At 37.6% G+C, this 16,660-nt stretch overlaps 1 protein-coding gene and 1 long non-coding RNA gene across 3 annotated transcripts in view; one reads left to right on the top strand and one right to left on the bottom strand.

Moving 5' to 3' along the window:
• Positions 1 to 1,828, bottom strand: part of LOC135217991 (uncharacterized) — a 48,727-nt gene extending 46,899 nt beyond the window's left edge. For both annotated transcript variants that reach the window (XR_010315254.1, XR_010315255.1), the window contains exon 1: positions 1,436 to 1,828. This is a non-coding gene — a long non-coding RNA (uncharacterized LOC135217991). The remainder of the gene's footprint in view (positions 1 to 1,435) is intronic.
• Positions 1 to 16,660, top strand: part of LOC135217990 (WW domain-containing oxidoreductase-like) — a 294,208-nt gene that overhangs the window by 266,851 nt on the left and 10,697 nt on the right. The gene's annotated exons all lie outside the window — the stretch shown is intronic.

Below are 16,660 nucleotides of genomic sequence, written 5' to 3'. Positions count from 1 at the left end.
AAAAGTTCCATATCTTTACGCACTGATATTGAGTTCAGTTCTAGAGAAAGGGGAGTGCCATGCAACACTCATTTATTGACGAACTTTAACATTCATTGTTTGATAATAATATTCTCATTTTCAGAAAAATGAGATTTCTCTAGACTTGTGTTGACTTTTGATAGACTATGAATCTTTGGACAGAAAGAGATAAGAGGGGGTACTTACCTAAGTATGATTTTGGGAAGAATATGATAGTTTGACGTTCTTTTTTTTTTTTTCTTGAGATATTCTTAACTCATTTTATTCCATTTTTATGTTAGCTATTTCTGGGAGATAAAAAGTATATTTTTATAATAGTGGGAGCTTCAATTTGCCTAGAGTGTGATATTTGATATACAGCTAGCTTCAGAGGTGACACTTGAAGGGAACAATGGAAGGTAGGTTACGTTTCCTAGTTAGGAGTTTTCTCCAATTATTTAAGAGATTGGTGGCCGAGGAAAAAGGGCATTCAAGCCTATACGTTACGTTTCCGGAGAGACTAGGATTAAATAGAGTAGGCATATGTTGGAAAAAAAGTGGTTATGATTATGTATATTGGCAACTGACTGTTGATTTAGGGGGGAATTTAACTGGTAGTCAGCGGACTTCAGCCGGGTAGCTGGCGTTTGCCAATGATGTTAGCTAGTTTTTAAGTGTAGAACGTGTTTCTGTGTTTCTTGGGGGAAAGGGGATATATGATAACAGGAATTAATTACGAGTGGTTGCAAGTGTAACTGAATATTACTCTCGCTAAGGCGAGTGCAATCAACTTCGTGTTTGATGTGCCGAAACCTGTGATGAGTAAGTGTGAAAGTATACTTTTGTTTTTGTTTTGTTTTTGTTTTCTTGGTGTTAATTTGCTCACAAGTGTATTTCGTTTTCATGTCCCTCGGGATTCAACGGACATTAGTGGGTTGGTTGTAATTGCAATGCATTAGTAAGAGTAGCACAAAATGTTTCAATTTTGTATGTGGCATGAGAGAGAGGCTACTGTGTGAACAGTGCTTAGCTAAGCTAATTTTTCTCAGAAGGGAGAACGGCGGTACATTCTCTCTCTCTCACTGGGTTCTTCCTGTTTTCTATAGACCAGCTCATGACCTTGAAACAGTTACGATCAGCTGATCGACCTTGAATCTGCGAGGCAGCAACTCGAAGCAATAGCAGTTTACGGGAAATTGGTGCATGTCTATTTTTTCTTTTATTGGTGAATGATATATTATTACTTTTGTGTTGGTGGTTTGTGTGGGCATAAATATATCGATGTTATTGAGGTCAGGGCGAATCCTAAATCATAAGAGTTCCCATAAAGGAGGCAAAAATGGACGAAGCAGGTACGAGTCAGACTTTGTGTTTTGTCGTCATTATTTTGGGTCTGCTTTAGTTATATGACCATACGACAATTCTTCACTCTTACCTGTAGGTAGAGGGAAAGATGGTGTTTTAGTATTGGAGGTAATATTCCATTTCTCGTCGCCGAGGTTCCGGGATGAAGGGCGATAATAAAGCAATGTCTTGTTGCTGGTGTTTATTGGCTTAAACTACATTGAAGAAGGCGGGTAGTTGAATATACAAAATACAATAAGCGTATATAATAGAATCATAACAAACATATGAGCATCGAAGGTCTATACACAATAAAGAATCATATCCTGCATACATGAGGTAGAATTGATAAGATCGAAGCCTCTGTGTCGGACTCGATACTTACACAATAATAATTGGTTATGCTTATAACATTTACGCATTATGCAACATAGTGCAATAGCTCTGAACTGAACGTGTCTGCGGAGCTAAGATTTCCCGCGCTCGTTACATAACGTCTAGCATACATAACACTTTGGTGCATAAGATAACTAACATTAATGTAGGAGTTAGCCCTTTTGAGGGATGTTGATGGCGTTCTGTCCCAATTAGTGCAAATTGTTATTGAGGGAGTGAATAACTAAACACCAAGGGAATTAAGAACGATGCAGAGGCGTTCACAGAGGCAAAAGCCTTGTTAGATTTCAATAAAGGGGATTTGTCGTTTAGATGCCGTAGTTTTCAGTACACAAAATGTCGGATGTGGACCGAATTACAAGCATTTCTAAGGGCGGCTTATGTGTCAAAGGAACACGGAGATATGGTGAGAGATTTAAGGGGATTGTACAAGATTAAAAAAGGGACAACAAGCCTTATTGAGCATAGCTCAAAACTTTTTGACTCAGTGGGAGAATAGATACAGCAATTGAAAAATTCCACATGGGGTAAATGGGAATAATATCTCACTCGATAATTTCCATAAATTGATGCATTTCGCTCAGCTTCTACACAACATCCTGGATGCCATTGTAGATAGTTTTGATGAAAAGATTGAACCTACATCAGATGAGGAACTGATTTATTCCCAAATTAAGAAACATATGTGCAAATGTCCCACGGTGGATAGTACATTTTTTAATGGGACCAGTCCAAGGTATACGATGCAAAGAGACTTAGATTTTCCTTCTCCTCGTTTGTGTGCAAAAGTGGAATATAAGAGAGGATCAATTGATCAAGGGCAACAGCAGTTGCATTGCTAAAATTGTAATAAACCAGGACACACAAAGAAAGTATGTAGAGTCAAATATTGTAGAATATGCAAAAGTAAGGATCACTGTTGGCAGGCTTGTCTGTCTCAGATACGGAGGGATGCGAGACCTACACCTCAGAAATTCGTGAGTTATAATACGAGAACTTTCCAGGCCGGTCACTCAAAAGGGCAAAGGGATCTGTGAAAGTTTTGGAAAGTGGTTCACCAAAAAGGGTACAGATGATTTGTACGTGCCATTTTGGTCTCGTGGGGGATGCCCCAGAGCCCAGGCCGATAGTAAATGGAACAGTGGAGGATGCAGGATCTTCTGTGAATTTAATGGACCATGATCTGTATCAGTCCATGTTCTCCCAATATCCTTTGAAACCCTCAACGGAGACGGTGTGTGATGTGCAAGCCCATAGAGTAAATATCCTGGGTTTATCAGAATTCAGTTTATTCTTGGTGATAGTGTGTTAATAGAACCATTTTTGGTTATAAAAGGGGTTGCATTGGGCAACAGACTTTTACTGGGCCATCCTGCATGTATAAGACACAGGATATTGGTCCATACCATTATGGGGGCGCTTTTGGCGGTGTTAATGGTAATGATACCAAGGATATGGGGAGTGGTGATACCGGTACCCACACTGATGAAATGGGGAATAACAGCAGAGGTGTTGGTGATGATAAACAGGATATTGAGGGCCACGGTGGTAACAGTTTTGATGGTTTTAACAATGGTGGTATGGGTGGTGATGCTGATACTGATACTAATACTGATATTATTACTGATACTAACAATGGGGTCCTGGTAGATGCAATGATATTTATGGGGGACGTGGAACAGCAAAGTACTAACCACAAATATAAATGTTTTACTAGAGGATGTTATTTTAATTTTAATTCCAGGTACAAGGACTATGGTAAAAGTCAGACTGAGGGAAGTGAAAAAGCCCAAGGAAGTATGCATAATTGAGGGTAGCGAGAAACTAAGAGGGGTTATTAGCACCGTATTGGTGAATAGAGTATCAAACACTGGTGTTACATGGGTGGAATTATTGAACTGTAATGATACAGTTAGGCAATACCAGAAGAATACATATGTGGTAGAACTCCATGATTGGAGCTGTGACAGTGGTTCAGTGGCCATTGTAGAGAGGAAAACTGAGTTTTCAGAGGCAGAAATGCAATCAAGGAAGAAAATATCTAGAGAACATTTAGCTAATGCAGACTATAAAGAGCATATAGAAGCGGTAAGCGAACTTTTGGCAGAGTTTGGGGACATGGTAGCTTTATTAGGGGATAAACTGGGACTGACTAATGTTAGAACATAAGGTGAACTTAGAGGAAGGTATGAAACCCATTTTTATTCCTGCTTACTGCATACCTTTCAAAAATCAGAGAACAGGTAGAAAAAAGAGATTAGTAAATGGGTAGAGGAAGGAATCATTAGACTTAGTGGTGCATCTCCATACAACTTTCCTCTGCTAGCAGTGCCTAAGAAGGACAGTTCTGTCCGGGCATGTGTCGATTTTAGATGTTTGAACGAGAAAACAATTCCTGACCGTTACCCAGTCGCATACCGGATCTTTTTGTAGAAATTGGGGAACATAATATTTATAGCTCAATTGATTTAGTGCAGGGCTTTTTGCAGGTCCCTCTTGGTGAAAATAGCAAGGAATATACTGCTTCTTCAGTGCCCAAGGGACACTATGAATTTACGCGGATGCCTTTTGGTTTGTCAGGCAGTCCTATGACCTTTACGAGGTTAGTAAACACAGTTTTGCACAGGATATTGGGTAAAAATGTTTTTCTGTATATGGATGATATATTAATTACAACAGAAGTGCTTAAGGAAGTACTTAAAAGACTTAGGTTAGCAGGATTGAAAATTAAGCTAGCTAAGTGACCCTTCTTGAAGAAGCAAACTACATATTTAGGTCATGTCATATCTAAAGAGGGAGTTAGAGTAAATGATGATTAAGTCAAAGCAATTGCAGATTTTCCTACCCCGAAATCAAAAAAAACAAATTAATAAGTCATTCCTGGGGATGGCGGGGTATTTTCGTAGGTTTCTGAAAGGGTTTTCTAACATAGCAGCTCCTCTAACAGATGTATTGCGGGAAGACATTCAATTTCATTAGGGCGACCCACAACAAGTAGCTTTCAGAAACTTAAGGATGCATTAATGATCCTCCAGTCCTAAAATTTCCAGATTTCAGCAAACCGTTCACATTAGTGCCTGATGCCAGTCAGGGGGTATAGGTGCTTGCCTTATGCAAAAATTTGATGGGAAGATCCATCCCATTGCTTTCTACAGTAGGAAATTTAGGACAAAGGGTAGCAATGAAAGACTAATGGCGACCGTAGATAAAGAAGCATTTGCAATAGTATCAAGTTTGGGTCATTTTAAAATGTTACTGTGGGGGGAGAAAAGTAGAAGTTCTTATAGACCAGAAGCCATTATTGGATCTTTTTAATAAACCCGATTTGTCACCCAAAAGAGCTCGATGGTTCTTAACTATCAGAGACTTCGATGCAAAGCTCAAATATATAGACGACAAATTAAATGAAGTCGCAGATGCCTTTCGTAGAAGTTTTCATGATACGGAAGGATTTCAAGTTGGGGTGGTTACTAGTGATTCTATATAATGGGATACAAGTCTCATAGAGCAAAGGCAAGATGAGGATGAAATTTTCGCAGACGCAAAAGCATTCTCATAGAGGACCAGTCAAGAAAGGTTATAAGTTACCTTTTTCCGGTTTAGAATTAGTAGGTAATCTGTTGGTCAGGAAAATTAAATATAAATTAAGGACTAGTGAAAGTAAAGGAGACGCAACACAGATCGTAATTCCGAAAGTCCTAATTCCAGTAGTTTTGGATATAGTATATATTTGGTTTGGTAGTCCGCATTTGGGGATAGAAAAAAACGTATAATGAGATGCGTAATAAGTATATTTGTAAAAATATGGAAAAAGATGTGGAAAATTTTGTGAAAAACTGTACAGTGTGCAATGCTGGCAAACCCGCAAGGGACTTCTTGCAAATTAGGGTCATATCCGATATCAAGTAGACCTTTCCAGAGAATGCATGTGGATATCTTAGGAAATTTTTGCTTATCAAGATATGCAAATAAGTACCTGTTGGTAATAATAGATGTACTAACGAGGATAGTAGAAATTTTTCCACTTAAGCATAAAATAACCGAAGAAGTAGCTATAGCATTTTTCAATGGTGTCATCTGCAGATATGGCTCACCCGAGGTTTTGTTGATGGACAATGGCAGAGCAGAGAATTTATAAACAAGACTTTAGAATGTTTGGCAGAAGTCATGGGGATACAGAAAGTTACAATTATTCCATACAGACCTAAGGCAAATGGGTTATGTTAACGAGCAAACAGGAAAGTGCTCGAAGCACTCAGGAAGACTGTAGGAGGAAACGATAGAAAGTGGGATAGATATATAGATATAGTTAGACATAACATCAATACTGTGGTCAGTGATTCCATTGAAATGTCTCCACTCGAAGCATTATTTGGTTGCCAAGCACGAGGCACATTTGATTTGCTAAGTATACCTCATCATGGAGAAGATACAATTGAAGCATTAATTTCCACAGCAAAGGAGAGACATGCTTGTCTCAGCCGTAATCTTGAGGCTACGACCCGAGAAATTGTGGAAAGAAGCAACGAGAAATCATTATATGTTAAAACTGCTATTGGAGACAATGTATTCCTAAAAGTCAATGTGAGAAATGAACTAAATTACAAGTTAGGTCCAAAGTTTGAGGGTCCTTTTGGAGTTATTGAAGAAAAGACAGGAAACAGATGAAAAGACAGGTCGGTCGAAATTAGCTCGCATATCAAAATTGAAAAGATAGGTAAATAATAAGAAGGTAATATCGCGCAGTTGTATTTTTTTTCCAGATTTTGCAAATGGATGACGAAATGTGATAAATCAGTTTGATGTAACATTTTTTTTCTTTCATTCTTTTACCATTTTCTTATGCGCAAACTGCGGCGATTTGGCATAAAAACCCGAGGAAATTTTCATAATGGAAAAACGCGGTGAAAAATATGGGAAAATACCGTGGAGTTGGGAAATATTATAAAGGGTTCGTCTTGTGAAGACTTTTGGTGGTGAATTTTTTGTGGCTATGATTTTGGTGGTAGTCTGTGGTTTTATGAACCAAATGGGGGTGATTGTGGTTCTTTGTGGTATTATTGCTCTTGGGGGGTGGCGCTGGTGCATTGTGGTTTTACGGGGCCCTGGTAAGGTGTTATATTGTATGAGCTTATATTCACCAGTGGTTAAATATGGCAGTATATAATTGCTATGGATAATTTGTGGATTGTGATTTTCTATGGTTTATAACCCGATGAGGTGATTTCTTGGGTGTTATATCACAAATGGTTTACTTTGAGGTATATAGGTGGTCAAATGGCTTTGGGATTTAGCCTGTGGTGGATATTTTATATGTATGGTTATTTTATATTTGAGACAATGAGGATATCATGAGGATAATTTTGAGGTTTAATGTGATTCTGTAGTATCAGTGAAGATTAATTGAGGATTTATTGAGGATTCCCAGCGAGGATTAAATGGATGTTTTTCGGCCCATTTGGAGGAATGATGATTTCTGGGTTTACGAGTCTGACTAGACAAGTCAATAGTGCGATTTGAGCACTTGTTGCATACATAGGTGGTTGAGTGCTGACAATGCTGTGGTGTCTCGGATGAGACCAATTGTTGATATTTTCTTTTGGGGTTGATTACTCAGAGGTTTGCACTGCTTTCAGGAATGTTGATGATAATATTCCATGGTGAAAAATTTTAAGGGCTCATTTGGGATATGTTACTGATATGTTGCGTAAGCAATTTGTGTGGCGATACATACTACATTTTGTAATGGGAAAGAGTTGGATTATTTTTTTTTCTTTATACATTTTGTAATGGGGAAAATTACTTTTTTTACAAGGGAAACTTGTAATCAGGACTAAGCGGTTTGTATGTTACCTTTACGTAGGATTTCTATTATAGAGAGGAGGTAGAATTTATCTTGGGATACGTAAGATAGAAGGGATATTCAACATTATGTCTGATGGAGGTTAGCTGTATAAACACTACAGGGGTTTTGCTGTATAAACATTATGGGGTTTTTGATGGTATACTTGTCAGATACGGGATTAATAATGAGTGGTCAGTTGGTGATAAAAACTCTCCCAGTTAGTTTAAAAAGGGTCAGTAGATAAAGTCCATATTTATTTTAGTAAGAAATATCAGTCTTTAATAATTGACTATGAGGTTGGGTATGTTAGTTCATGACAGATTCGTGTGTTAAAGCAAGACACTATTTTTTTTAAGTTCATGTAGACTTGTCAAGGGGTCAGTTAGAACCTATTAATGACGAAACACGGACACACGATGACTTTAGAGAATTCAAAAGCTCACATGAGTGGTGACAACGGAAAACAACTTATGATCTACTGCGCCAGAGGTCAGATCTTCACACAGGCGACGATGTCACGGGTCGCCATTTCAAGGACGAGATATCATCGAGGGGTCATCTCAGGATAAATTATGGGACAAATCAGGAGTCTAGAATACTTCTATGAGGCGGGTGCAGGACACACTTGCATAGAGTCATGGAATATTTCAAGTCGGCAACGAGGTGGCGGTTACGATTCCTTCATCAGAAGACGTCGAATCTACACCGAGGGTGTTAGTATACGCCTAAAGGGGTCACAGACCCTTAATAATGGCTCATGCAGAGTCGTTTCGAGATAGTTCATGTGCTCAGCCGGGATCTGCAATTCTTCGACAAAGGCATCCATGAAACACTTACATGGGGATCACGAGGAGGTTGAAGTTCCGCCTACACTAGAGACGAATTTTCCTTCAACGAACACTACACAGTTCCAGTGATTGCAGTAATGGTAGCGATAATGATGGTCAATATGCGTTGCAGAAGCCATCAAACTTGTATGCAGCCGACAGAGTAGGAGAACCCCAGCAACAGAACTAGCTCTAAATCATGTGGCAAATTAAAAGACATTATGAACTAGTATAAACCAGCAGCCAATGTAGTGTGCGACAGGGGTCCACACATATAGGTGGCCGAGCCATCTTAAGACTATGGTAGAGGGAACAGACATATATATATTAAAATAAGTGGGGGTTGATAAGCCTTAGCTCTTGCCGGTTAGAGAGAGGTTCAAATGCTGGATTCCTCGGAAATGCTGAGATCAAAAACAAATAGAAAACATGCCGTGTGCATAAATGAGACGGTGAATACATTCCAGAGGCATGAGATAACCACGGGAAAAGTTACCGATGACATGCGAACAGACTAGCTTACATGCGTTTGTAAGTTAAGTAGCATGCATGTATCCATAAGTCTGTTGATGGGCATACATACGTATGTGGGTCACAGTAAATGAGATATAATCTCTAGCATGTGAATTAATGGGGCTATTAGACGACAAACTGTCGTAGTGGCCACAAGAAATTCTGGCATAGGAGAAGTCGAAAAAGGAAAAATTGAAAGTCTTTGGAAAAAGTTACACATCTTTACGTAGTGACATTGAGTTCAGTTCTAGAGAAAGGGCAGTGGCATGCAACACTCATTTATTGACGAACTTTAACATTTCATTTTTGATAATTATATTCTCATTTTCAGAGGGATTCGAGGTCACCATATAGAAAAATGGGATTTCTCTAGACTTGTGTTGAATTTTGATAGATTATGAATTTTTGGACAGAAAGAGATAGGAGGGGCTACTTACTTATATATGATTTTGGAAAGAATATGATAGTTTCACATGTTTTTTTTTTTTTTTGTGGGGGTGGGGGAGATATTCTTAACTCATTTCATTCCATTTTCATGTTAGCTATTTTTGGGAATAAAATGTATATTTTTGTAATAGCGGCAGAGAGGTGACACTTGAAGGGAACAATGGAAGGTAGGTTACGTTTCCCAGTTAGGAGTTCTCTCCAGTTATTTAAATGAGCGTCATTTTGACCCCCGTAAGATATATATATATATATAATATATATATATATATATATATATATATATATATATATATATATATATATATATATATATATATATATATATATCTTACGGGGGTCAAAATGACGCTCATTTAAATAACTGGAGAGAACTCCTAACTGGGAAACGTAACCTACCTTCCATTGTTCCCTTCAAGTGTCACCTCTCTGCCGCTATTACAAAAATATACATTTTATTCCCCAAAAATAGCTAACATGAAAATGGAATGAAATGAGTTAAGAATATCATGATATATATATATATAGAATATATATATATATATATATATATTATAAACATATACATACATACATACATACACATACATACATACTACATACATACATACATACATACATACATACATACATACATACATAATATTATCATATATTATATAAGTATATATATATATTATATATATATACCATATATTATTCTATATATATATATATATATATATATATATATATATATATATATATATATATATAGACATCAGAGGGTTACCGAAACTCAGAAGATCAATTAAGGAATTTCGTGTCATCCTGACATCATCAGTCTGTAATGTAAAATCAGTTCACATTTATAGAAAATATATAATTAAAGTTTACATGCTACTTTAAAAAGGAAAACATAAAATACTAAAGTTATTCATAAAAATTATTGTTAAAAGCTAAAATACTAAAATTATTTACAAGGTGACATTAAAATTGAAGAAATTATTTGGTTAAAAAGGAATGTTAACCTTAATAAAGTGAAGGACAAGAAAGGAATGGCTGTAGGACCGTCATTTGCCCAGATCTAGTAGAGGATTGACTAGAATTGAGGGAAGGAACGAGGTGCATGATATGTAAAGACTATTGTCAATTATCGAAAAATGTTTTTTGTTAATTTCAATTTTACAGAGAGCTGCATGATTTCTTATATTAGAAAATTCAGGGTTGGTTATCCTCTGGCCAGTTCTGTAGCTCACTCCCAAATGACAAGAATATCGAACTTGCAACAAGTGTTTCGTCGATCCAAAGTAAGTACCGGGACACCCCGGGCAAGTAAATTTGTAAATAATATTGGATCGCATAAATGGTTGCAAATTCTATTTATGACTAAGAAGTTGAGCCTATTTGAGAGGATTAATAGGTATTAAATTAACTTTGAGACTTCCGAACTCTTTTTCAATAATTTTCTTGATACGGTCTCCTAATTTATTTTTTAAAAAAATATGGAATAGTGGCGTATATGGATATTTTGGTACATCAAAGGAAGGGGTATTTTCCGTGAAGTTCAAGTTAAGTAATTTGTTTACCATTTTATAAAATACCTCCGTAGGGTACGAGTTAATAAAAAAAATAATCTTGTAAAGATTCAATTTCAGTGTGGAATGATCTCCAATCAGAAACATACCTAAGTGGCTCAGTACCATACCCACGGATGGACACACCTTAACCCCCATAAGTTACTAACTGAAATATAACACATTCCCACTATCAGACACTCTGAAAACAGCATTTTATAGCTGATACCAATCTCACAAAAGGCTTTTTCGTTCGACCACCACTTGCCACCACTCTAAACAACGAGAGCATCGCCCCCGTTTTTTTCATATTTGGTAAGTGTTTAGCCAAGAGCTGAAGGCGAACTAAGTCTGGTAACACTTACTCTCTCTCTCTCTCTTCTATCCTCCTCTTCTCTCTTCTCTCTCTCTCGTCTCTCTCTTCTTCATCTCTCTCCACTCCATTATCTGAGGTCACCAAATCAGAGTCGGAGCTACAAAATATATGTTTATTCAAAGTAAAGTACTAATTGAATAATTCAGGTTCTCTCAGGATAATTGATAGAATGATAGCTCACAGTTCAAGTCTCACAGACAACCCCCGGTAAATAATAGTCTTAATCAGTAATAGTCAAACACCAATTATCTCCTCTCCAAAATATAATCCCTTCCACAACAGGACACAGCCCCCTCACTAGGATACTTAGTCCCTTCCACTAGGACACTTAGTCCCCTCCACTAGATCTGCCTGTTTAAAAGACAGGAGAGCACACTAGTGAGCACACATAATTGTAAAGACAAAGTCAAAAGATTAAATGAAATAGAACTTCTTTACAAAATGTCAAAAACAGAAACAAGCCATCCCTTTGGCTAAATCACAATAATTCTTACCCATTGCAGCTTGGAATATCACACACTGAAACAAATATAACTTTCGCAGAGCTATTCCGGCATCTTGCCTTTTCTCCCCAAGGCAGCCGTCTCCCTCATTCTGCCTAATACCTGCCGTTATGAACGGACATAGCTCGTACACGTACAGACAAACTTTAGCCCTTCGTCCACACCCAGAAACCACTTTCAACTGGTTTCAAAGTCATCTCTCGAACTCACATACCTACAGGACGACCATTGACCTGCTTCGTAAGCATCTTAATGTCACACCATCCCAGAAAAGAGTTATCAGCTTTCTTAAGCTGTCGCTCGGACTCTGTCTCCATGGGAAGTTAAAAATGATAAGTCTGCACATTCCTCCCTTTTACAGATTAGCTCGGCCACCATCCCAGCCTAGCCACAGGCCACATGAAACAGCTCATATATAAAAAAAAACACATTGGCCGGCTCAAAACACAAAATATAGTAATAACTGCTCAGCTCTGGCAGCACAAAGTAATGTCTATCACACTTCATCTCCAAAGACAATTGGGTGTAGAAACTTTCCTCATTTTGGATTCTTGAATATCCCTCTTTGCCTGCAACTGCCTGCACAGACTCGTAGAAACACCGTGTAGGAAGGCGAAACGTCTCCCTGCGTAAGACATCCAATGGCTTCTGTAGACCCAAAAGCACTGCAGAACTCTGTAGACTTGTAGAAACTCTCTTTAAGTAGGCACACAACAGCAACATCTCTGCAACGGCTGGTGGGCGTCTTGCTAGCGTCGGGGAACGACGATTATGGTGTATTTAAGTATGACAGTCACGTCATCGGTCAATCAAAACAGAACTAACCCCAGACATACTTCTATCAAATAATGACTTCAAAAATTCCCAAAAATACTAACTGAACGTCTCCTAATTAACTCCATTAATATGACCACTGAACTCATTTCTAACTTCAACTCGTGATGGAACTCTAAGGATCACTAAATCATAAGTCATTATCACAAACCCGCAAAGAAAAATATTAAGTTCTCTAACTTAATTCTCCAATAATAATAAAAAAAAACTTCACCAAATTCACACACCAGCACGCACACTCCAGAACTCACAGTAACTCCATGGACTTCTGTCATCACATTTCAAACTCACAAATTCTCACTAGTAAAAAAAAAAAAAGAATAAAGTAATGAGCCCAAGAAAAAAAAATCGCGTAACAAGCCCAGCCCCGAAATTATCAAAAATGTTCTCTCAAGCTCTGAGATTTCAACAACCCACAAAATCAGTAAAAACTCTCTAATGTATGACAGCAAGAACCTCTCACTGCTCACACAATTAATGTTAATGAGGCTTAATGTCAAACGCCCATTTCATGCAATTCACAAAGCCCAACAATTTACATCTTCCGTAGGCAATGAAAAAAAAGAAAAAATAAAGATAACAACAATAAGTGAACTTTGCCCCATTAAACAAAGCACATAATATATGCATGATATACATAACCCCCGCGTTTTCCCCATAAATGCCACATGTATAGTTACGGAATTTTGCCACCGCAACTTTTCCTCGATTGGACACGGCCAGAAAGCAACCCCTTACATGTTGCCATGGTCAACATTTCCAGATATTGCAAAAACTGTGAGCAATCACCACTAGAGGAAAAGAGTCAGCAACCGGACTCATCACAGCATTTTCAGCAAAAATCCACCTGCAGACACGTCAGGTGCTCAGACTGCAGCATAAAAATGTCTAGTCAGACTCGCAACTTCAGAAACTCGTGATTCTCAAAAAAAGGTTCTATACTGACACCACGTAAGCCCATTTCACAAAATTATCTCCAGGATATGACTAAGATGCTCAAAATTTGTCTCAAAGACATAACTCTCACATGATACTGCCCAATCATATAAACAAAAATGATCACCTATCCGGGATAAAAAAACTACAATAAACTCACAATTCCGCAATTAGATGCCACCAAAAAATAACTCACTGGTGAATATAAAAAATCACAACATCTCCATGGGACCACAATGAAGTAATGCCACTCACTTCCAATTAGTCACGAAACCAAAAAAAAAAGAACCACCGAACTCTTCTCTTGGCTCTTAAAACTCCAGAAAAAAAGTCATAACCACAAAAAAAAGTCACCCCCAAAGATTAATGCTATCCTCATATATATATAAATCACCATCTTAATAACACCACCCCAGTGATGAAAATATTACCTCCATTTAATTAATAACCACACCACACCATATTCCCTCTTATTTCACCAATAACCACGTGTTAATAAAACCAGCACTCCAGTAACAAAAAATATTCACCCCTGTTTCGGCAAATAAAAAATACTTACCTCTATTTCACCAATAACTCCATGTGGAATAAAACAAGTCTCCAAAAAATATTATATCTCCAAGCAGGATAATCAAAAATGAAACTCCACCTCCAAAAAAATGCACTCAAAGCATCTAGCTGACACAAACAAAAATATCGCCCATGTCTCCTCATAAAGGTGTCTCCATTTGCAACAAAAATGGCTGCAAAATAATTGAACTAAACATAGCTCTCACCACATTAGACCTAAACTGTGGAATATCTCCAAAATAACTCAATGCTATGGTCAAAAACTATAAATTCTCTGTTTAGCATAACTGCTAAGAAAGGGCAAAAACTCGGCAAATAAAATTGCTCAGAAAATTCTAGAAAAAATCACCAATGTGCCATAACTCATTACAACAGAACTCCAGATTCAAAGTGACTAAGTAAAGACTTCTCCATATGCACTACAGCATAAGCCACTAGAAACTTAGCCAAGTTTCCTATCTCTGCCAAAGTTGTCACAAATACAACAAAGGTATTGCACAAGAAACCCACAACCTCTGGAACACAAATATCCAGAAAAAAAATGTAGTGCCATATCCTATGCATTAAAAAAAAAAATGCAAAAATTCTCCCATAAATCTCTCTGCAGCATCAAACAGCTGAAATTATAAACACATTCCCGAACAATGATTCCAAGTCACGAACTGAGATATTAAAAAAAATTCACACAAACTGGAGAGAAAAAATAAATTCAAATTTGCCCATGATAAAAAAACTTACGTCAGCGATGGCTAACTTCCAAAAAAGGAAAAAAGAAAAATCAATGGCACTGTTAACTATCCCCGTGACTCATGTAGATGTCAAGCAATTTTTCTGCTGAACTCATAAAAAAATAGAAAAAAAAATGTGTCGTTAGTTCCTCCCATATCCACAAAAAAACAATACCACCCTTGATAGCATTACAACACCCATGTTAGTATATATAAAAATCACCAGTATTAGTATAAAAAACATCACAATGTTAATGCTTGCCCATTCACCAAAAATTCAGCACAAAATTCACCAGTTCAGCAAAATTCAGCACAATTCACCAAAAATTCAGCCAGATTCATCACCCATGAACCACTGACACATTCTCCAAAGTCATAGAAAATACATAAATAATTAACCACAAAATTTCTCCCATAATTCATTGTAATAATTCTCCATAATATAATTATCTGTAATAATTATAAAATAATCTCCCATGAAATATCTCAAATCTGTAAAATAATTCTCAAGTAATGATAATTCTACTTAAGTAACCCCCCGTAAAATATCTCAAGTAAGGGCGTTAATATTGCCACACCCCAATATTTATCATTATTGCCCCACTCCAAAATCAACACCATTCACCGGTATCATCAGATACAACACGAGATACAACACGAGGCACCAATTCACCACCAATGGCGACACCACCTGACAACATCAGTTAGCAATCATCATCAGTCAGCACCACCGAGCATCACCATTCATCACCAGTCAGCACCATTTTAAAGTAATCTCCTCAACACCAATCAAATCTCTATTAAAAAAATAATAATCTCTGTGTCCCCATTTATAATTCTCTCTAACCTTGCGTAAAAGCATTCTCCAAATCATAAGGAAAACTTATACACATCCCATTTGAATTTCATTTCCATTTTCTCTTCACTCAAGAGAAAGAAAAAAAAAATTCTAAAAATAACCCTACTGGCATCTCACATCATCAACCAATCATTATCAGCTGATCCCTTGGCATTGGAAATTCCTTATCCAAGGCCAAACTCACCCTCAATACCCCGACACAAAGAAAAAAAGAAGAAATTCACCCGCACCAAAAAAAAAAAAAAAAAAAAGAGCTTCACCCTCCCGGTCAAACAATGCCCCCCCAGAGTTAGACCACTACTCGCCTTCCCCTTGCAATACCTTTCTGTTTCGCTCAGCAGAAATTGCGCTGACCGCATAAGAACAAGTGGGCGCTCTATCTCCAGGCAAAACCACAGTGTTGGATGTATGAAAACCATTCATACACACACATATGTATTAAAACAAAGACAAATGTGTCTCTTTTAATAAGTGCCAACACTTCACTTTCTACTCCTATGGGGGAAAAAATGTGGTATTCCAAACCAATCTCATAACTCACAAAATGATAACCCCCCCCCCCCACCCCCCCCCAGGCCTAAAAAAAAAAACGCACGGCCACACACACACCGTAACACTTACCCCTTCACAATGAAAGAAAACCCGGAATCTGCGCAATTACAAACACGCTAATACACACACCATTTGAAAGACTCCGCATTACGGGCAAGAAAACACTTAGCAGCACACACTCAAAAGATCTCAGTTCTAACTGACTGACTGCCCAACCGAGCCCGAGGCATCACCATGGGCAAATTTGATGACTCCAGTACAATTTCTGTGGCTCAGTACCATACCCACGGATGGACACACCTCAACCCCCATAAGTTACTAACTGAAATATAACACATTCCCACAATCAGACACTCTGAAAACAGCATTTTATAGCT

The sequence above is a fragment of the Macrobrachium nipponense genome, chromosome 9 (assembly GCF_015104395.2).
Source record: "Macrobrachium nipponense isolate FS-2020 chromosome 9, ASM1510439v2, whole genome shotgun sequence".
NCBI classification, from domain to species: domain Eukaryota; kingdom Metazoa; phylum Arthropoda; class Malacostraca; order Decapoda; family Palaemonidae; genus Macrobrachium; species Macrobrachium nipponense.
Note: the sequence above shows the minus strand (reverse complement) of the source record. Positions and strands in the feature narration are given on the sequence as shown.